We start from the raw sequence: 24591 nt of genomic DNA on the forward strand, positions 1-24591 counted from the left end.
TTTCGTGGTCAATACCTGGTTCGATTGGCAGTGTATTAAGACCGAGATGCTGGTCCAAACATCATCAGAAAAAATATCTACTAATAAAACGAGTTAATCAAATATATCATTAGTTTATATGAAATATTCTAGTCTTAGTTTTTACTGATTCTTGAAGGACTTCAGCGGGAAAATGACTAAATACAGATTGTTTATTATCCAACGTTATCAAATAACTTAGAAAAGTCAGACAAAAAACAAAAAATAGAAGTAGCTAATTTTTTTTAGACTGAGTAATTATAATTAAACTGCTTAAAAAAACACCAGGTATATACATTTCAATGAGTTGATGAACAGTTTGCCATTTTAGGCGGAATTTTGACAATATTTATAACACGTTTGTTTCTCGTTTTTAAATACAGTTAAACTTTCATATTAAAACACTCTCTCCATTGCTCTATACCATCACGACTTGTTACATATATCGGACATAAATCGGAACGTGGATGCTATATCCACCTTTTTTTAAAGATTTCAATAACAATTGCAATAAAACAATTATAGAGAAGATACATTCTTCAAGTGATTTATTAAAAAACTATTGAATTAAAGCATTGATAGAGTTTTTGAATATCATCAACAACGTAATTCAATAATATAGAAAACGTATAATAGATATTATTACATTGGTTGCAATGAATTACATTGATTTCCCAGTTAGATAAAAACCGATAATTTCACATGTGAAATAAACGTGGTTATTTCACTCTCTGACGTCATACAACAATAGGCGTTGTCAAGACGTCGATAACGTCGGATCAAAACAAATTGTCAATGCGTAGGAAAAAGATATAGTTCCTTACATTTTCTACATTAATTTCATAAAAAAAGCCATTTACCAATGTAATAAAAAGAATAACTAATCGCCGTATTTGAATATCAAAAATAAGACAACTTGTGACCGAACGCCGCTAAGGATTAAACTCGTGCTGCGCACTCGTTTAATCCATGCGTCGTTCGGTCACGCGTTGTCTTATTTTTGATATTCAAATACGGCGATTAGTTATACTATAACTGTTTCATGTCTGTGGGCGAAATATGGTAGACGACACTTTTTCCTTTTCTTTTTTAAAAATAAGACAAAATTAATATATGTGCATGTTAGAAGATTACGTTTCTCGTCTTCATTACACATGGTATCATCAATCGAAAATCATTTATACAGATTTGTACCTTTATATTGTAGGAGTGGAGTATATACAAGTACCTCTATTTAAATTTAAAACATCGTCATAATTATTTAAAATTGGTCCATGAAATCCAATATATTTTGTTGTATTAAAAGTGTAAAATAAAATAAATAAAACAAAAATTGTTGCATACAATAAAGTGTAATGTGCTACATAGAATTGCTACGTGTTCAACACTAAAATTTTGTGTGTTCGTTTGCCGATTAACAATTCTATAACTTGGGTGGGAGTGATTGGCCAAAACTAGATATATGGGAGGCGTAAACAATCCACACTATTGTTTTAACAGGTTGAGCGATAAAATTTGTCAATCAATCACTTACTCATTTAAAATAATAAGTTATTATGTGAATACACTATAAATTAGAATTGATTATGTTATAAAAATAGCGGTTAACCGATAAAAATAGCGATTAACCGATAAAACAGCGGTTAACCGATAAAATTAGCGGTTAACCGACATAAAAGTAGCGGTTAACCGATAAAATTAGCGGTTAACCGACATAATAGTAGCGGTTAACCGATAAAAATAGCGATTAACCGATAATAGTACCGGTTAATCGATAAAAATACCTTTTGAACCAAATGGTACACCATAAGTATACATAATTTTTTATTGTTATTGTTTCTTTGTACAGTCATTTGGTTTTGTTATGTCAATGCTATGTAGCATTGTGGAACTAATATTTACTTTTTATTGAGTTGTAGCACAATGTTGGGAAGATCAGTTAGAGACCTTGCTTGGCCACAGAACACGGCCAAGGGTTGTAACAGTTGGACCAGAGACTTAGACAACAAGGACACACCAGTTTTTACAGATGGGTCACCAGACTGGACTGGATTCATGACTCATCACGCCACTAACTCAACTCCTTTGGTCACATACATTTGTACATTGGATCATCATCAGACGTTATTTATGCAAACCCCTAGAGCTCTGCATTAGTATGATCCAATTGAGAATTTATCAGGTAATCGTCAGATTTACTAGTTAAAAGCAGTATTTACTTTTAAGTTAAACCCCTCATGTACAAAATGTACATGTGATTCCAACATATAACAAACATATTTATAAAGATTAAGACAACTTTTTCTAATCTTATGGGTTAGATTGAAAAGATTTGTGCAACGTTTATATCTCAGTTTCTAAACTTAAAATCCATAAAATATTGCTGAATGTGTTACTTTTACAAATTTATATGGCCATAACATGATGGGATGCTGCATCATGTGTTTGAAATAAAAAACATTCGTAAATATGAGGTTACAATTATATATAATTGTTATATAAATATATTACATGTGAAACTTTTAAATGTTGTTTGGTATATATTATCACATTTTGAATGGAGGACGCTACCGATTTATATAACATTATAATATTTATCTTGTTTAATAATCTGAATATTAAAAATCAGATATGCATGTACTGCATAAAGTACCACAATTTAAAGCACAAAATTTATAGAAGTCTATATTTATTGATCACCATTTTAGGACAGACTGCAAATATTTCTGTTTGCCACAAACCCTACCAACCAGTCTTAGGTGTGTGGGAACTTTTCATTATTATTGATTTTTTTATATATATATATATTAAGGGAAAAAAGGGGCCAAATGGTTTTATCTTGTAACCAACTTTTAAAATGAGACTTACAAGTTTTGTGTAATTTAAATTTGTCGTCGCAGTTAAACGGATATATACATGTATGTACATGTAATATTAGCAAATCTAGTTCTAACTAAGTAATTATTTACAGCTTGTCTTGCAGTCTGCTCCACCGTTAAAAATCGTTAGTATTTAGGTGTCGACAATGTTCAGCTTTAATTTATATATATACTAGAATGTATTGTAATCTTCATCCTGGGAGATTCTAGAGTTGCATTTATGAGTATCGTACGCTGTATGTTTAGGTGTCAGTTTGTTATTTTAGGCTGGAAGCATTATGAGGAACTTTGCATTTATGAGTATCGTACGCTGTATGTTTAGGTGTCAGTTTGTTATTTTAGGCTGGAAGCATTATGAGGAACTTTTCATTTGCATAAAATCATTGGCCCTACTGGTTGCTTGGCAACAGTTGATTCTAAATTATGGTTGTTATTTATTAATGAAAATTATAGTACAGGTTGAATTTCAGTTAGCATGAACGCTGGGACTATTTGAAATGTTATGCTTTTAATTATGAGGGTATCTAGATGTTGTTAAGCACTTGTTTGTGTTTTGTTTTTTTTTGTGTTTACTTTGCATAATCTAGGCCTTCTTGTGATATTCAAGTTCAAATCACCTAGTCCTTTAATGGAAATAAGTGTTTTTTTGGGCAACCTGGTTCAAACCCAAGACGAGAGAGAGAAAGAGTGGTTGCTGTGGTTATACTAAATGTTTGTTTCTGCTTACATGTACATGGATTTAGACTCTAGTATAGGGTTCTCATAGTCATTCTTTTAATTTCCGTTTGCCTGAGTTGATCCAGTTATTCTTGCTTTGTATTTATGGGCGTTTACATTATAAGAATTTCACCTCTACATAGACATCTTACACATTCAGGTATTGACCATCCAATCTTTTATGGTACATGTATTACACTTTACAACGGACAAATGTCAGCATTTACCTCAAAAACTAACGAAACATAAAAGCAAACTTATATAAAGTAGGGATACTGTTGCCTGCATATATACGGCTTATTTTGGCTTCAATATTGATTCACTTGCACATCTTTGCATCGGACTAAACTCTTTTATTTTTAAACCAGTTGCAGGTATGATAAGAGTTATGTTTCTCTAATATATTTTATGATGATATGATATTAAACCCCCATGACGGGATGGTGCTAGATATTTCGTATATTGAAGACATAGTTTTTCGAACAGTTAAATTGAGGTCTGGAGCTGGCATGTCGGTAACTGTTAGTAGTCCGTTGTTGATTTATGTAATATTGTCATTTTCAATTTTTGTTTTGTTTGATTTGTTACCTATTCTGATTTTTGACTGTGACTTCATAGGCGATTCCAGGGGGGGGGGGGTTGCTGGGCCCCCCCTTTTGTGGGAAAAATTTGGTTGATTATATAGGGAATCATTGAAGCATGACTGGAGCGGCCCCCCCCCCCCCTTTAGGAAAAGTTCTGGATCCGCCACTGGACTTCTTTAAACTGTGTGATTTTTACTGTGCGTATTGCTGTGCGTTTGTTTCTTCTTCATTTGGTTGAGATCTTAAAAACTTGTTTAACCCCTTGGCATTTTAGTATCTGTTCCAAAACTGGGGCCTCTGGCCTATGTAAGTTTGGTATGAACTTTTATTTTAGATTAGAGTTTAGTGTGACATTCATTAGCACTGATCTGGTACAAATTTTGCATTATGGCTGAAGCCATTTCTGGTTTTTAGAGGGATTGCTTCAGATGCTTGGTCCCAACTGCAGATGTTTATCCTGCTATTACCCCAAGTGAATTTATTACTGTTATTTCAGACCTTTTGTAACCGTTTATTTGTAAGTTCCACACCACCCAGTACATACAGATGTATCAGAGAGGACAGTCTTTCCTTTTTTCATGAGTTCGGTTCTCTAGTTGATTTATTGAATACATTTCCTATCTCTTTATGAATGGTTAAGGTATTGCTTACTTGTACATTTTGTATCTCTCTCAACAAAAATTGTGACATTACTAATTTACTAGGATTGGATATTTTTTTAGTAATTTAATGATGTGTCAAAATTGAGGTTTGAGTTTTTAAGAAGGTATTAAACACTCCAGGCCTTTACATTTACCACAACCAGAGTCATGCTGAAGTCTAGCAATATTTTCTTATCTTGTGTTGGTTATACTTGGTATGAATTCAGTGTATTTGAAGCTGTCCTTTCAAATTGTTTTTGGACGATTATTAAAAGGGTTGGAGATCCAATACTGACACTTAATTACAGGGTTTTACAGAGAATTATTATTTTTCTTGATTTATTATGCTTTAAATTGTATTCGTATTACTATGTAACTATACATGTACTTCCATGTAGCTATTTGCCGTACAAGAATTGTAGGAGATCCTATTAGCTTTAATGTTTGATGTTTGAATAGTAGAATCCTCAATAGTAAGTATGTTTTTGTAGCAGACTGACATCCTCCAGATGGGGTTGACTTAGGTCTAGCCACAGAAATGCATTTTTGTGGTGGCATATTTGTCGCATGTTAAAAAGTTAACTCAGAATATATAATGAAACTATAAGGATCCAACATATTTTAATAAACTTGTAGCAGGTAATGACACAGGTAGTTCTAGAGTGGGCCTTTGCACAATGAGATGAAGAACATGATCAGATGGATTGTGAGGTTCATCATTCTTAAGTAAGGATGGTCTCAAATTTGACCAATGCAAACATGGACGGTGCTGCTATAGAATTTACAACTATTTATTGTCTTTATAATTAGCTGTCAGGGTTGCTACATAAAATATTATGATTTTCGATCAGACCAGAAATTTTTCAACTGGATGTTTTTCACTTGTCACCCTTAACCTGCTTATGAAATGAATTCTTAAACATCTTTAATATTATTTGTTGATATACTATAATATACAATATTTTATGATATACAAATACATTCAACTATCTTATGGTTTGCTGTAGTTTTGGTAAGTTTTTTTTTATATGTGTAGGTAAATATGTTTTGAACAGTTGTTCACAAAACATCATCTAGATTATTTAACATATATATGTACCAAGTTGTACTTTAAATAAAAATATCTATCTATCTAGAATATTGATCATATATATGTACCAAGTTGTACGTTAAATAAATATCTATCTATCTATCTAGATTATTTAATATATATATGTACCAAGTTGTACGTTAAATAAAATATCTATCTATCTAGATTATTTAATATATATGATATACAAATACAATCAACTATCTTATGGTTTGCTGTAGTTTTGGTAAGTTTTTTTTATATGTGTAGGTAAATATGTTTTGAACAGTTGTTCACAAAACATCATCTAGATTATTTAACATATATATGTACCAAGTTGTACTTTAAATAAAAATATCTATCTATCTAGAATATTGATCATATATATGTACAAAGTTGTACATTAAATAAAAATATCTATCTATCTATCTATCTGTAGTTATCTCATATCTGGTTCACAGCTTTGCAGCGAACCGCCCTTTTTATGGCGGTTGACAGAGTCTCTGTTTTCCTCCGTCAATGTGGCAGAATTCGCTGCATAGAATCTTAATGTTAACTATGAAATTTTAGGTTTTTGGATAATACAGACTACACTTGTGTATCCCACGGTGTTTTCTAAATTTAAAGCACCAGTGTATCCCACGGTGCATCTTTACATTTTCATATATATCTATCTATCTATCTATCTGGTTGCCATATTATCTTCGGGTAACCGACCATAGATCTATCTACATATACATCTATGGTCTATCTATCTATATATATATATATTATATATTATATGAATCTATCATATTATGAATAAAAGCTGTGGCCAGATATCGCCAAACCATATATGTATTTTGTTTTAATGGCACCATCTGAGATAATGGAATTTAAGTTAATAGACTTAAATTCAGTTATCGCCGGGGCCACTCACGGATTGTGTTTCATGTTTTAGATTTACCCAACATGAGTGACGTTTTATTCTGTGACGTCATTTAGTCCTTTATAGAATTTCATCGCAGCAAGCAAGCTGTTTAAATTTCGTAAGCGGTAAACTTGAAAACCCGCCCTCCCACTCCTTTTTATTGTACAAGATACTGCTCTTTTGTATTTATTTTTCAGGTTTGTGTCGGTGACAGTGGTGGTACAGATTTGACTGATGATGTTAACTTGTTTACTGTTGAGAAAAGTGACTTTTATATGAACTTTGAGCATCATTAATATAATCCCGTTAATGGCAGAATTCGCTGCATAGAATCTTAATGTTAACTATGAAATTTTAGGTTTTTGGATAATACAGACTACACTTGTGTATCCCACGGTGTTTTCTAAATTTAAAGCACCAGTGTATCCCACGGTGCATCTTTACATTTTCATATATATCTATCTATCTATCTATCTGGTTGCCATATTATCTTCGGGTAACCGACCATAGATCTATCTACATATACATCTATGGTCTATCTATCTATATATATATATATTATATATTATATGAATCTATCATATTATGAATAAAAGCTGTGGCCAGATATCGCCAAACCATATATGTATTTTGTTTTAATGGCACCATCTGAGATAAGTTAATTCACTTGATAACATTATATGTAAGCGTGGGCATCATCTGTGTCCAATGGACACATTTCTCCATTAATTTACTATTTGTTGCCTTTTGGCTGTTTTTCGGTTTTTTCCATTGGCAGTATGTTTCGGCTTATAAGTTTGAATTTTACGTTGCGCGGTATATTTCGCCTCCCCTATTCCGAAGCAGCAATATTGTAGTCCAAAATGTGAACATTGAATGTAAATCGTCATTCTAAGAATCTATTTAAATGACAGATCTTTTATTGTTTCTGTAAAATATGTTTATAAACATATGTAACTCTTTTAAAGATGTCCTTTGACATTGTTTTTACTCATTCAAGAAATACGTTATAAATAGATAGGATCTCGTATAATCACTGCAAAAAACAATAATAGATATCAATCAATCTTTATTTTCAGACAGGATAATAGGCTCTATAGCGCATTTGAACAGTCAAACAACTTTACGTGACTCTGCATTTATGTATGCCGTCAATCGAACGACAAAATTATTTTTATGTCTACCTGTGCGAATTTCAAACGAGCAATTTTACACCAGTACTGAAAACCTTCTATCCTTTACGGGTAGACTTTACATAGATAAATTAAGTCGTATAAGAAAAGCAATATGATTATGTTAAATTTGATGTATGCCTTTTTGTGCTTCTTCGTTACATTTGTTGTTTTTATAGTGATATTAAGATGATAACACAATATTGACTGCTGTACCCCTATTTTTTGACATTTTTACTCTTTGAGTATGTTTGTTTTGTTCATGCATCGTTGACAATGTAATGAAATTTGATGCGACTGTCATACAAGTGAGAGGTTTAGCTAGCTACAAACCCAGGTTCAATCCACCATTTTCTACATTAGAAAATGCCTGTACCAAGTCAGGAATATGACAGTTGTTATCCATTCGTTTGATGTGTTTGGACTTTTGATTTTGCCTTTTGATTTTGGATTTTCCTTTTTGAATTTTCCTAGGAGTTCAGTATTTTTGTGTTTTTACTTTTTAAGATATAATGAAGCAGTCGTTGTCTTTACAATTCTGCTGATAAAGCTTTGACGTTGCGTAATCCTTTCGGCGACTTTTTTTTCTCTTTTCCCATCAGCAGAAGCCTTTCAACGGCTAATATATAAAAGGGAGTTCGGTAACCTCATGAAAATTATATGTCAAAAGAAAGGAAAATAAAATTAACCTTAAAAACATTTGATTTTTATAGAAAAATCGTAGGATTGGTTTAAACTCCAGAATAAGTAAAGCTTGAAATTTCTTTTTTTTGTGTTTAAATTTGACGTTATGTCTATGTACTTTATGTTGTTTCCTTACCATTTTCAAATGTCTGGAACTCGAACATTAGATCGGTGACCAACTTAAATTTTTCGATTTTTCATTATCTTTTTAAAAGTTCTACGTGTATACAATTTCTTTTAAAAATCGCCGGACAATCCATTTACGTACTATAGTACCTGTTACCTTAAGATCAAACGGAGGATCAGATCTGCATTTATCAAATAACATACTCCATGTTTGTAATGGAAAATATATTTTATATACCCCAATACAATTACATACTTTTTCGATTTCATACAGTTGTCATATGCGATTGTTTTGGTTGTTAGTTGCAAATAGATTTATTTTATACAGGAACTAAATTGTAATAAGATTTTTTTAAACAATTACTTCTTCTTTAAGATATAGCTATATAGACTGTCTATCGTTTATTTGAAAACATATTTAAGCAGGCACGTTACAGTTATGAACAAATTGCCATTCACACAAGCGAGAAATTTAAAAGCACTTAACTTAAAGCGACAGATAGGATGAAGAAAGTTTTGATCTTTTTATGCTGTAATTGCGTTATATCTTCTTACAAAAGACACAAAAATGAGTCAATTGCGAAAATAGTTGGTATACAGAATACATATTACTCAAAACTCTATTTTTGTGCTTTATTTTCTTTTGGACACATCATACCATGTAATCCGAATATAGGTAGATTACATATATGATTCTGGTTTGGATTAGCATCAGATATTTCATTATTGTACATGTCATCATATTCTTTACCTTTTGTACATAAATCCTCTAAAGCCTGCTTAAGTTTGCATTCATCCCCAAGATGAGTGTAACAAAAAGCTTTAAGAAAATAACACATAACAATAGAGTACATACACAAATCTCTGTTTTCAACGAAATCCTGCAGTTCTCTTGGAACCAATGGTGAGTGTTTTAAGTACCTAACATCAGCTTCAATAGCTACTGCCATCCTTTCATTTAATGTCATTTCAGAATCTACATTTTTCCTATATTGTTCTACATGGTTTTCATCATAAACATGACGACCTAAATAAATCAAATCAGTTTTATATTTAGATAGAACATGATCAATTGTTTTGAGTGATTCATCGTACTGTCCAGTCACATAATAAAAGGATGCATATAACAACCAACCAGACACAGCATCTGTCTCAGTACCGTTGTTCAAATGCTGGTGATAAAGTTTGTTTAATGTACATGGTGGTTGACGTAGTTCAGTTAGTGGTGGTAGTGGTGGTAGTAGTTGTGTGGCATATTGACTGATTTGTGCATAATAAAAACTACATACACCTTTGATAAACATACACGAATCTGATTTTCCTAAGGATTCGATAAATTCTAGTAATTTATCACAATGTGATATATTTCTTACACATGGTATTTTGTTAAGTCTGTAAAATAGAAAGTCGATCGAAATAAATGATTCTTCCTTCATTTTCCGTAATGAATCAAACAAAGTTTGGTTAGACGGTAATGCATAATTGACCAGGGTTTCAATTCCATTAAACTTCATGCTTTTCAGTATTTTGAGTAAATCTTTATTGTTACTGTCACATATTTTCCCTAGAAACATATTGTTCTCGGGAATAAAGTAGTTCGGACAATAACAACGTTCTACCCATGATATTAATTTCTCAAAACAGAGAGAAAAACAGTAAAACAATTTTGATAATTTAAATGTTTCAATATCCACTTTTTCGGAGACCCAGAACATGGCCGTCTTAAGGAAGTATGAACACAATAAATCTTTGACATTAGGATGTGTGCTAATGATACGCTGTAATGTTAATTTGAGGAGATTGTAGCATAGAAGTTGGGTGTAATTGAATGAATGTACAAGTTTCTTTTCTAGGAGAGAGAACGATTTTCTCCATAACAAGTTCTTCGGTCCTTTAGGAACGATCAAGCATCCGTTATTAATCAAGTTTCTATATGGCCATTTATTTTTGGGAAGAGATGACCATCGACATGATCGACTTTCGAAGGTAGGAAACCCGTTACTCTGAAAGCAGAACACAAGATCTACAGTCTGCATTTTGTTTGACACACATGGGCCGTGTTCATCTAATTGCAAATGCTGCCCAAACTGTCGGATATTATCAATAAAGCTCTTTGTTGATACATATGAACCATCAGAAAGATCTGACGTTAAATAGGGAGATTTTTCACCTACTTGTGCTACTAATTTAAGTCTAACAAAACCGGGATAATCATTATCCTCCTCCATGACCAATGTAGTACGTTGCAATGGGTACGTTATATCACTTTCATCTTGTATTACGTCTATTGTTTTAATAATCTGCATTAAATCTAAATCACTGCCTTGTAAATCTATTCCTTCTGCCAAACTTCCACTTGAGACACATGGTATAACAGGATCAATCATACTTTCTATGCTGTCCTTAATTCTAAATAGTCGTTGTCTAGTACGTATTTTTATTTCAGTACCAATTGAAAGTATAAGGTACTCGAATAAGTTGTTTACCTCAAAATCATTTCCCGGCCAGGTCAAGTAACCTATAAATATGAAAAGATACATTTACTCATGAACTGTATTGACGTTTGTATCAACATTTTTGAACTGAAGCTACCTCTTAGTTCTTTTTTATTGCCTTATCTATTGTTAAATTAAACTCATACTTTCATTCATATATTATATATTAAATTGTATACGGTAAATTAAATCATTTTCCCCCAATAATAATTTGCATTACTATATATAAGTGAAGTTGACAGTTTAGTTTTTTTGGTATTATTTTCAAATCGTATTTATCAAAAAGCTTATGTCAGGTTTACAATCGCGTTTATCAAGCTATTATGAATTTGATTTGTATTTTGAAAAGAGAGTAAAACTACTGCACATGAACCTAGGGTTGTTTGTACATGTTGTAATCGTGTATGATTTTTTTTTTAAAACTACATTTGCCACCATTTCAATCATACACATTTCGATTCAAATTTGTCTGATTATACATGTAGTTTAGGGAAATCAGCGCATTTGTTACCTAGGAACGGTTTTGTTTATAAACATATTAGCATATTGAATTTTCCTCGGAGGTCGGTATTTTTGTGATTTTACATTTTACCTATAAATAAAGGCAACAGTAGTATACCGCTGTTCAAAACTCATAAATCCATGGACAAAAAACAAAATCGGGGTAACAAACCAAAACCGAGCGAAACGCATTAAATATAAGAGGAGAACAACGACACAACATCGAAACGCAACACACACAGAAACAGACCAATCATCAGACAAAACACCACGAGAATAACAAATGTAACATGAAAACCAAATACATGAATTTGGGATAGACAAGTACCGTGCCACGTCTTATCTCAATATCTCAAAAATAAGAGAAAACACAAACGACTCAACGTTAAAATGCAACACAAAGAGAAACGAACAATATATAACAATGACCATCTTCCTGACTTGGTACAGGACACTTTTAAAGGGGAATAAAAGTGGTGGGTTGAACCTGGTTTTAAGGCATGCCAAACCTCGCACTTTAATGGCAAAGTTAAATATAACATTGAAATGACAACATAATATTACAGGACTACAATACAAATAAATAGGAGAACATATTAGACACAGAAAAACATGATTAATAGATAACAAAAAGTATCAGGTTTAAAATTCAATACGCCAAAAACGCGCCTTGCCCACACAAGACTCACCAGTGACGCCCAGATATAAAAGATCGAAAGTGAAAAAAGTACAAAGTTGTACAGCACTGAAGATCAAAAGTTGAAAAGGTTTCGCAAAATACGGCATTGTTTTTATGCCCGGGATAAGAACATTCTTACTATATAGAACAATTCATGCTATTGCAAACAGTAAATTTTATCAAATGAATATGAAAGAGATATACACAAAGAAACTAAAGTATTAACTAATTACAGAAAACTAAACCTGAATACATAACGCCTAGATATAAAAGATCGAACGTGAAAAAGGTACAAAGTTGTACAGCACTGAAGATTAAAAGTTGAAAAGGTTTTGACAAATACGGCATTGTTTTTATGCACGGGATAAGAACATCCTTATTATATAGAATACTTAATGCTATTGCAAACAGTAAATGTTAACAAATGAATATGAAAGAGATATACATAATGAAACTGAAATATTAACTAATTACAGAAAACTAAACCCAAGTTTATCACAAAATAGACACACATCCGAATCAGTCCAAGCGTCAACGTAATTAAAAAAATTGTGACGTCACATACGATGGCGAAAAGGCAGAAACGTTATGCCACATTTGAATTTATGAAATTTAGAAACAGCATGACGTCACATATGAAAAACTATCATTCAAAAATGAGATAGAATTAGGATTGATTTAGAACTAAATACTGATAATTCATTTAAACAAAATGCATATTGCAATACTTATTAATAGCAATTAACTGTAATATATATATGTCCAGTTTGTTATGAATCCAACTTCAAACGTAAATAATCGTACAAAATTTAATATAATTAATAAAGAGGAGGTGGTTAATTTTTCTATACGTCATACCTAAATATATAATAAGAAGACGTCAACACATTTGACAAAATCTGATGAGAATTACAAATATAACATTAAACATGTAAACTAAATACATGAATTTGGGATAAACAAGTACAGAAACACGTCTTATAGTAATGCGAATTCACATTCAGGAAAACGGTCACAATCGGGAATAAGTCACGTTTGGTAATTAAAAGATTAGACGACATAATGACAAACCACAATCTACCATGTGGTAAAAATGTCCTTAGCTAGTTTGGTTAAAGAGACATTATATGGATCAACCAATTCGTGATGGTGTCCATAAAATTTACGGAGTGTCAATTTTAATCTGTCCTCCTCATAACTTTGTTGGAGCAGTTTCTGCGTAAGGAGCACACTCCTGTATATGAAGTCCGTATAGTGTGAACAAGCACGTGAATAACGTATCAATTGTGATATGTAAACACCATACGAAGGGGCAGAGGGTATGTTACTGCTGAGAAATGGGAAATTGATAATTGGGAAGTTGAAATCGTCCCGTTTATCATAGATTTTTGTGTGAAGTCGTCCATCTACGTCAATATTGAGGAAAAGATCAAGGTATGAAGCAGTCCTTCTAGTATCAGTAGTATCCTTAATTTCAAGTTCACTGGGATATATGAGATGTAAGTATTGGCTGAAGTATGGGTTGTTCAACGATAAAACATCATCAATATATCGAAAAGTAAAATTAAAGAATTTCGCAAGGTGCTTTTTCTTTTTGTCTTTTAGAAGGTTCTGAATAAATTCTATAATACTTTACATAAGTATGAGACGTGGTTTGATTGCCTTTTTTTTCTCACTATTTACGAAATATGCAGTATGGTATCCAATAGCCAGTAATGGATAGCGTTGGCTTCAAATCGCATATTAAAAAGCATTATGGAATATTTTCTTCAGCCGATTCTTCAATTTCACCTATTAATGCCACATGTTGAGCAGGATTCGCATACCCTTCCGGAGCACCTGAGATCACCCCTAGTTTTTGGTGGAGTTCGTGTTGCTATGGTATTCCTATTTATGACATTTTTACCTATTTTTCCTGTTTGTCTTGTTCACAAATCATTGGAAATATATATGAAATTTGATCCGACTGTCATACAATTGAGAGCTTTAGCTATATTCAAAACCAGGTTTTATTCACCATTTTCTACATGAGGAAAATGTCTGTTCAAAGTCAGAAATATTACAGTTGTTATCTATTCATTTAATTTGTTTGAGCTTAAAATGTTGCCATTTAATTAGGGGCTTTCCGTTTTCTGCTTTAATCGGAGTTCATTTTTCTTTATTTAACTTTTTGATATAAAAGGTTAAAAATCAGAGGTTTGGTGAAATAATTTAAGAGAAAGATCGAGATTAGAAATATGCGGACTTTGTCTTTAAAATCAACACATGGTCAATTCAGATACATTTATACGAGAGTAAAGATTTTCACTGTATTTCTGAAGACCTGTCAGTAGAAGATTTGTCAATCTGATGGACTATTTCATTGAATATCACCCGGAAATGCACAACTGTTTGTAAGGAATAAGATCGATATTTACAAATAAGTAGACTTCTAACTTCATTGTTATTTTTTTATATGATTAATACAGTAGTGTTTTTGATATTTTTTTTTATTAATTTTTAATTTGATTTCACGACAATAATTCAAACATTATTCGACAATAGACCCACTGATGTCTCTATGAGAACCTCGAAAAGCCTTCACTTATACCTTATCAGACTATTGTATTTCATTGTTAACTTGTTTAATGAACAATAGTTAAAAAATAATTACCATTTTTGTAGTCAGTACAGTTTTGCAAGTATTCCATATATTCGTTTGAAGATTTGTCAGGATATATAATGTTTAGTATCCACTGTCCTTGTGTTTTCCATTTCTCTTTACTAGCTTTAAACTTGATATCAAACTGTTTGATTCTCACTTCTAACTCCGTTTTTGACATTTTATTTGTGATGATTGGTCTCAAGATTGGTACATTGAATGTATGTCTTGCTACCTTCCATGGACTTTTCACAGACTATACTAAACAATCATCGTGATTATTTTTCTTGATTTCTGTAATCCCGCCTAAAGTGGCTGCAAAACAAAACCCAAAATAATGCAATTGATCAAATTAATGATGAATTTATTCACATCTTTAAATCTACGAAAAGTATGATATTACTGTTCGATAAAACAATTTAGTAAAGTATTTTTTCTAGATGTCAAAGTTCTAGTCAAAAACATATAATTACAATTAAAATCTGAACATTCAAGAAACAGATGATTTCACAAGCTTAAGGTGTATCCAACACTGTACATACAAATCAACATTAAAATCCAGTTGAATCTTTAAGCCTAGTAAAATAAGATTTCAAAAGTTGACATAGATATAAGAAGATGTGGTATGAGTGCCAATGGGACAACTCTCCCTCCAAGTCATTATTTGTTACAGTAAACCACTATAGGTCAAAGTCCGGTCTTCAACACAGAGTCTTGTCTCACACAAAACAGTAATACCCTAGTCCCACTAGGCCACGATCGCACTACGATCTGTGAAAAAAATGCAATGTTGATGATCGTAGTGCGATCGTGTAGATCGCAGTAAGGTCGTATCACGGTCGTGGTGAGGTCTTCAAGATCGTGAAGAGCGTGGCCAACTTTGAACATGTTCAAAACAATCGTGGTGCGGTCGTGGCGAAATCAGGTCGTAGTAGAAGCGTAGTGAGAGCGCACTAAGATCGTAGTAAGATCGTTACGGTCGCTGTACAATCGTAGCGAGAGCGTAGCTTAAGCGTGATTCTATTCGAAGAGACTACGCTACGATCGCACAGCGACGTTATCACGACCCCACTACGACCATCACGTTCTCACTGCGACCCAACTACGCTTCCACTGCGACTATACAACGATGTTCATGACCATAGTACGATTCCAGCACGCCCTTGCCGTCCTCATCACGCTCTTCTTACGACCTGACTACGTTCACACTACGACCATCATTCTCATTGTCATTTTCACATAAATATATAAAAAAAGCTCCCTAGATTTTGTTTGTTTGAATGTAATTATTCATTTGCTCTAACGGCTCAACCATGCTTCTCGTTTTTATATAGATTAGACCGTTGGTTTTCCAGTTTAAATGGTTTAACACTAGTAATATTTTGGGTCCTTTATAACGTGCTGATTGATGTGAGCCAAGGCTCCGTGTTGAAGGCGGTATATTGGCCTAAAATGGTTTACTTTTATAAATTGTTACTTTGATGGAGAGTTGTCTCATTGGCACTCATACCACATCTTCCTATATATATTGATATATCTATGTCATCTCTGCTATCGTTCACTAAAATATCATCATTGAGCTTTATGGACCAGCAATAGGTTGTTATTTAGGTTGGATTGGTCGGTCCGACATCTCTGCTTGATCAGGATTCGTTACGTTGCTCCCTCTGCCTCTACATCAACTCCTACCACCATGCCCACATGTACTGGTAAATTTTGGTGGCATGACTGTATTGTTTCCGAGAAATCTACGATTTAATCAGAAACAGAAGGAATTGAACTGTATTGATATGGAACACGATGTTGACGTTATTGCTGAGAACGTAGTAAGATCGCGCTATGAACGTAGTATAATCGTGGTAAGAACGTGTTATAATCGCAGCAAGATCGTGTTGCAATCGGATAACTCGTGGTATGGTCGTAGTGAGAACGTGAAGAGCGTAAAAAGATCTTGATAAGCGTAGTGAGGTCGCAAAATAAGCGCGGTGAGAACGTGGTATAATCGTAGCGGGATCTTTGTAGAAGCGTAGAGAGGACGTAGTAGCATCGTGAAAGCAACGAAAATTAACATTTTCATGCCGCTCATACCGCGACCTCACCACGATCTAAATTTTTTTAAGATCGCGGTGAGCGTGGTGCGATCGTGGTCTAGTGGGACTGGGGCTTTAGCTATAAAGGGCCCCAAGTATGACTAGTGTAAAACCATTTAAAAGAGAAAGCCAACGGTCTAATATATGTTAAAAACGAGAAAAGAGAAACATTTATTAACAATATCAACAAACGACAACCACAGAATATCAGGTTCCTGACTTAGGACAGGTGCAAACAAATGATGTGGGTTTAAATGTTTTAATAGGTACCAAACTTCAACCTTATATGAAACAAAAGTGTAATATCACAACATATATAGTCAGGAGATAAGTTCTATACAAAAAATGAATGTGAGTGTGTTTTTAGTTATCCCGTTTGAAAAGAATAAACATTTAGTTATGTTTTAATTTACAGATGACAAAATATTTTTGTCAAGGTAAACTTTAATCAAAGATCTAATTTCAAAGGTTCTGTGGTAATATATTGGCAATACCGGCTTAAATTTCCGATTTGTTTTGCTTTTGTAGGAATCAGAACTCCCACAGGACTTTATCAAAAACATATATAATTATCGAGAGGATAAATAAATATAGATTAAACAAGAAAATTCGAACACCACGCGTATTATCCACGTACTTATTACCCATTTACTTTTTACAAAGGTGAAAACTTGTTAATAGTGACATTAATGACGTTAGTCACTGACAGATACAAGTTTACATAAATACTCTTCTCGTTTTTAATTATTTAGTAAATTAAAATCATTTATGGTACCTTTTCAATGAACCAGATACGCGATTCAACCAAATCGTCTCATCAGTGATGCTCGACGCAAAATAAATAAAAATCAAAAACTCATGAAATAAAATTAAACAGATTTTGCAATGGCATCATCAGCTCATTTTCTTAATAGTACAACACAAAATTAAAGTGCGAAATATTACCAATTCTTGTCTATCCATACAATCAAATATATAAAAAAAATATCCATTGACGTCAGTATTTTTTTGTTCAATTTAGGTCAGATTTTTTTTTTTGTTAAATAAATTACGTGTTTAAAGAGATTGTTTCGTGTCTTTAACATAAACTATTATTAGTTTTGAATAACGACATTATATGACGCAATGATATAAAGATACAGATAAAGAGGGGTCAATGCAAGGTCTTTCCAAATTAACTTTTGAAATTATATGCAATTACCGGGTCACGATTTGTTTTGCTTTCGTAGGAATCAGAATTCCCTCAGAACCTTTTCGAAAACAAAATAATAGGACATTTTACCAACTTTTTAACGTAACTTTCAGATATATTAGGGATGTCCTGTAACTAAAAGGCTTATCTTCCAATGTGAACTTTCTCTACTATGATACACAGACAAATGTGTTCACGTAAATTTAATATGAATGTCACGTCAAAAAGAAATTCACATCAATTTAACCTCAAAGGAGGCTTTACATGAAAGTCAAATACAAATTTTCATGGGAACTTTACACAAGAAAGCTATTTTTGAAGATTTGAATTAAATTAAAAAATTTAAATGTTATTCGAATAGTTTTATTTTATAATTCACGTGAATTTCATGTGAGAATAGTTTGTGTGATTTGCACGTATAAACTAGTTTGAGGTGATTACAAGTGTATTTAACATGTGATTTGCATGAGTTTGTTTTTAAATATCACGAAAATGTTCCTGTGTATAAATATCTGAGTGAACTCGAGATTAAAGAGAATACAGAAAAAAAGGCTGCTTTATATCTTGATGTTTTAGACAATATTGACATAGAAGGACGACTTCAATCTACAATCAAAGACAAACGGGACGGTTTCAACTTTCCAATTGTCAACAAGCCATTTTATAACAGTTACATGTATATACCCTCAATATCGTCGTTTCGATAGATACTAAAGGTGTGGAGCTGGAGTTGGATCCTACCATTATCTGAAAAGTCTGAACCAAAATGTTTATGTTATATTTCAAATAATTTGTTATAACAAAATTAGCATTGATCAGACTGTTGACTTGCAGCTAATTCATTTCTGTCAGTAGCTTGTCATAAAATTCAGTAGGTTGTCATTTTTACTCTTAATTCTAGTTAAGCAATACAGCTGTCCTGAAAGAAGGGCTAAAGATACAAGAGGGACAGTCAGACTCATAGATCGAAAATAAACTGACAACGCCATGGCTAACACAGAAAAAGACAAACAAAGATATAATAGTACACAATCAAAACATAGAAAGCACCAGGTTGACCAATTTCACGTGTCGGTGTGTCAGTTAATTGATAATATGTTTTTCACTTTCTAAGATGTTTTGATACATAAAATTGAAAAAATGGAAATTGGGAATGTGTCAAAAAGACAACAAACCGACCATAGAGTAGACAACAGCTTAAGTATGTTGTCTGTATTCATTTGCGTTGTAGTTTAACGATTGTTTCATATTCCGAAATGTGAAATTTTTATAGATGCATGTTTTGGTGGTTACGCTTACGTATAGCATTTCTATAAGTCCAGCGGCTACAAACATATTTCAGACTAATTGTGCATATACTGCTGCAAGCATGAAATTTAGTATAGACCTTTCTCAACTATTACTCGATTAATTTATATAGGAAGGCATTTGAAAAAAATGTCTCACTCCCGGTAAAATTCAAAATTGCGGACATCATATTTAAATCAGCCCAATATCGAAGGTTAGTATGTGAAAATGTGATATTATCATGCTACTATCATAATATTTTGTACAAACTTTTGCTATGTACTACTTTTAAATACATTTCAAAGATTAGATGTTTTCATAAACCATAGTTCCGGTAAAATCCAATATGGCGGACATTGTACTAAAATAAGCTTATTTTTTGGGGGAGGGTAAACATGTGTTTTAACGTATTGCTGCTATAATTGTATTTTTCATGAACTTTTCTTTGGTGCTTCCCTTTGATTCAATGTATAGGACATACGTTTTTAAAACATCTCTTTCCGGTAATATCTAATATGGCGGACATAGAAATATAAATAATTATTCTAATTTTCAAACTTTTCTTGCTTTGTTAGCACCATCTGATAAGTTTGTGCCACCTTACATTAAAGCCACGGGGATTGAGGCTGATCAGTCATCATTCTTTATGTTAAAGTAACATCCTCAAAGGCCATTAATGTCTCCAACGCAGTCTTTTTTTTCCTTTCAAACAAACAGAGAACCGTTTCACAACCGGTAAAGGCATCAATTACAGGATGTATGTGTGATCACTCATTTAAATGGTCATGGACAGATGTTTATCCAAAGCTTTTTGCCCTTCCAAACACAAGTCATGGTTCATTTTCCCTCATGTTACGCAATAGCGAAACAGTAATGAAAGCATCCAGTATCTGCACAACCATAATTTAATCTATAAGTTGTGAAATGTTCTCGTTATACTGACTTATTATAAAGTTATTCAAAATCAAAACATCAACGTTCCTAATACATGTATGGTTCATCGTTATATATAAATATATAAATATAAAATATAAAATACAGAGACAATATCGTTGAATAGGAATTACTGCAATAACGAAATGAAACACTGTTATACAAACTTTTTACTCGAATCATGTTAGGTTTAGTATGGGTTTGATAATTTTCTGTATTGACTAAGATAGTTATATGATATATATGATGAATGGTTGTAGATATACAACTTATATGTATTAAGACTGCTCGCTCTTTTTTTTATAGATGCAAATGAAAACTTAATTGGAAACGGTCCTGTATTGCTTTTTCATGCATTAAACAAAGAATCATTTTGATCATCTTGTTAAAATCTATCATATTTTGTAAGAAAACGGTGCCACTGATAATATGTTGACTCTAGAGGTATTTTCCCCATCAAATTTTCACTTGATTATGTTTCAAAAAAGGACAAGGACTTTTCTTTTTTTCTACTTTTTAAGTTCTGTTATTTAATATATATATATACTTGTACTTCCAATTTCTCATGTAAAGCAATCTTCTAAAATACAGAAAGGAGAACATTTTAATGCTATGAATATTTAGCAATTAATTAACTGCTTCAACACTGTTTTAAACGAGATTAAATACAAATGTAAGTCAATTTATTTCATACAGCATTTTGACATCATCTGTATCCTACTTAAAGATCGCATGTTTACATATATGCAGAGTGTTTTAAATAATTTACCGTTTCGCCAGAAAATTCTCACGATTTGGTCCGTATATAACTTTGATTTTGCAATATGGCTGCATCAACTGACCAAAGACAATATTGAAAGATTCAAGATTCAAACGGCGATGCAAACATTCATTTTGATTTTAAATTTCACAATATACCACCTTGTAACTTTGTGCAAACTCATGATCATGAATAAGTAACTAAATTGAAACAAACTATTATTGTTCTACATTTCTTTGCAGGAGAAATTCAGACATTTTCGAAACGACTGTTCGAATCATGACTCGTTTAAGTCAGTGTTTCACTGCATCACATGCACAATGATTCCAGTGTTAGCCTCTAAATGTGAATGTGGTGCCTAACTTGAAACATCATCATGCGGTGGAAAAGATCATTTTATGCATTTATAATTGCTACAACTACCATACGCATCCTAGACTTCATCTACTCATGTTACAGTTTCAATGTGTTTCTTAGGGTGAGGACATAATACGAAATCAAACCAAAAGTGGCAAAGTTTTCTGAGAGATGACTAAAATAAGAAATAACTTTTTTGTTTTCATTCAAAGCAACAAATGCTCAGGATGTTCTGTGTTATCCACATCATGATGATGTTTCAAGTTAAGCACCATGTTCACATGCAGAGGTTGAACCTAGAATCATGATGCATGTGTATGATGCAGTGAAACACGGACTTAAATGAGTCATGATTCGAACAGTCGATTTTGATGTTGCTGTGCTGTTTCGCTATTCCGTGACATAGGGACAGGAAAGCTTTGGCTTGCGTTTTGGAGTGGGAAAAGCTTTATATATATATGTATATTGTTGCTTTGAAACACCCATGATATGTGTTTATGGTTCAGATTTTGTGTACTGCACTGAAATGTAGGATTAATATCCTACTACTATCAAATTTAAGGGAATATTTTTTTCGACCCTTTTTCGTCCAACCGGATCTGACGTAAAACGATTTTGTGGTATTACACATAAAATCAAAAAGCAGAAGACGCAATGTTTCCATCAAAACAAATATAAAAATCACAAGAAGCATGGACATTGCCATGGGTATAGGTCAATATCATATGACGTGCAATTCCTATTGTTGTGTTTCAGGAGGTAGAAGTTGAAGGTTTTTGTTTGAAGTTTTATTAGCATAATGAAATAAATAAATTTATCATAGATACCAGAACTAAATTTTGTATATACGCCAGACGTGCGTTTCGTCTACAAAAGACTCATCAGCGACGCTCGAATAAAAAAAGTTAAATAAGCCAAATAAAGTACGAAGTTGAAGAGCATTGAGAACCAAAATTCCTAAAAGTTTTGCCAAAAACAGCTAAGATAATCTATGCCTGAGGAAGAAAAGCCTTAGTATTTCAAAAATAAAAAAAAATTGTAACCAGTTAATTTATAAAAATTACCATATCAATGATAATACCTCGGGGAAATAAATCTCCACCAGCAGTGGCATCGACCCAGCTGGTAACCCTCATTGAGTTTAATATATATCTATCCAAATAATTTTGTTTTGTTAGATTGTTAGTAAATCATTATAATTGAACTATTGATATAACGTTTTCGGATATCTTATTGAAACATATTTAAATTGAGGAAGGTTGATCGTATATAAGTTCAACTTACCAATGCCGCCCGCTTACTCCATTCTTTGCAAAATAATGGACGCTTATATCAACTGCCAAACTTCCGACGTTGACTTCGAAATTCCTTTGTTTCTTTATGACGCATTAACATTAGTCTTTATAATTTAAATAACTGATTCCTATGAATAAAGTACACGTCTTTTGTTTGAAAACCTATATTTAAAACTAATACGCAAAAATCAATTATATAACACTCTGCTACACAAATGATCAATATCTCTGTTACACAAATGATCAATACTAGTGTGTGTTTGCGCGTCTTAAATTAATGATCATTTTGATTAATTTCATATTAAGCGGAAAAATAGGATTTGTTGAAAAATATATCGAATCCGTAACATCGAATCTGTATTTGAAATGGACAAACATGTAGTGTTTACGCATTAGGGAATGTATACCTGTACTTTCATAGCATATTAATTCATACCTAAAAAGTTTCAACTTAAGTGAACAAAAATAAAATTTAAAAATGATGTTATCAGCCAGGCGAACATTAGCAAAGGAAGAAACTAATCTGAAAATATTGATCGGTAATGGAACTTCCTCAAGAGATATTTGATTTTCAAAATAAAGGCAAGGAAAGGTGGACTTGGACTTTTACCTTATGTATTGCATTGGCAATATTTTAGTTTCAAATTGTAGGAAAACATCTAAAATTTCCAGAAATTTTGTAACTGACTTTCTTATTACCTATAAGTTTATCTATGAAAGATAATGATTTAAGGCAAAAACATTTTACCCCGTTTCTTATGGGAAAAAAAAACCAGAATGCCCGACCTGACGTGAGTACATCCTTAAGTGTTGGACATACTTATCAATTAAAAGTTTCATGTGGAATTCCCTGTGTCCTTTGTTTGTGCTTCTTCTGACCAAATACTTTATGTATGTTTTAATAGTTATCAAAAGGTGTCAGGATTAAAATTTAGAACGCCAGACGCGCGATTCGTCTACATAAGACTCATCAGTGACGCTCATATCAAAATAGTTATAAAGCCAAAAAAGTACAAAGTTGAAGAGCATTGGGGATCAAACATTCCAAAAAGTTGGGCCAATTAGGACAAAGGTAATCTATGCCGTGGATTAGAAAATCTTTAGTTTTTCGAAAAATACAAAAGTTTTGTAAACAAGAAATTTATAAAAAGACTACATTATTGATATTCATGTCAACACCAAGGTGCTGACTACTGGGCTGGTGATCCAATAGTATCTGCACAACCATAATTTAATCTATAAGTTGTGAAATGTTCTCGTTATACTGACTTATTATAAAGTTATTCAAAATCAAAACTTTAGATACATCAACGTTCCTAATACATGTATGGTTCATCGTTATATATAAATATATAAATATAAAATATAAAATACAGAGACAATATCGTTGAATAGGAATTACTGCAATAACGAAATGAAACACTGTTATACAAACTTTTTACTCGAATCATGTTAGGTTTAGTATGGGTTTGATAATTTTCTGTATTGACTAAGATAGTTATATGATATATATGATGAATGGTTGTAGATATACAACTTATATGTATTAAGACTGCTCGCT

General features: G+C 32.4%; 2 long non-coding RNA genes across 2 annotated transcripts in view; one reads left to right on the forward strand and one right to left on the reverse strand.

The window, feature by feature from the left end:
• Positions 1 to 7440, forward strand: part of LOC143047628 (uncharacterized) — a 37845-nt gene extending 30405 nt beyond the window's left edge. Inside the window, exon 2 of the long non-coding RNA XR_012969620.1 lies at positions 1938 to 7440. This is a non-coding gene — a long non-coding RNA (uncharacterized LOC143047628). The remainder of the gene's footprint in view (positions 1 to 1937) is intronic.
• A 2224-nt stretch (positions 7441 to 9664) lies between these two features.
• On the reverse strand, positions 9665 to 23141 carry LOC143047629 (uncharacterized). Its single transcript, XR_012969621.1, has 3 exons — positions 23020 to 23141; positions 15129 to 15431; positions 9665 to 11318 (listed from the first exon to the last, which is right to left on the reverse strand). It is a non-coding gene; the product is annotated as an uncharacterized LOC143047629 (long non-coding RNA).
• Between the last annotated feature and the right edge of the window lie 1450 nt (positions 23142 to 24591).

This window comes from Mytilus galloprovincialis, chromosome 10, assembly GCF_965363235.1.
Source record: "Mytilus galloprovincialis chromosome 10, xbMytGall1.hap1.1, whole genome shotgun sequence".
NCBI lineage: Eukaryota > Metazoa > Mollusca > Bivalvia > Mytilida > Mytilidae > Mytilus > Mytilus galloprovincialis.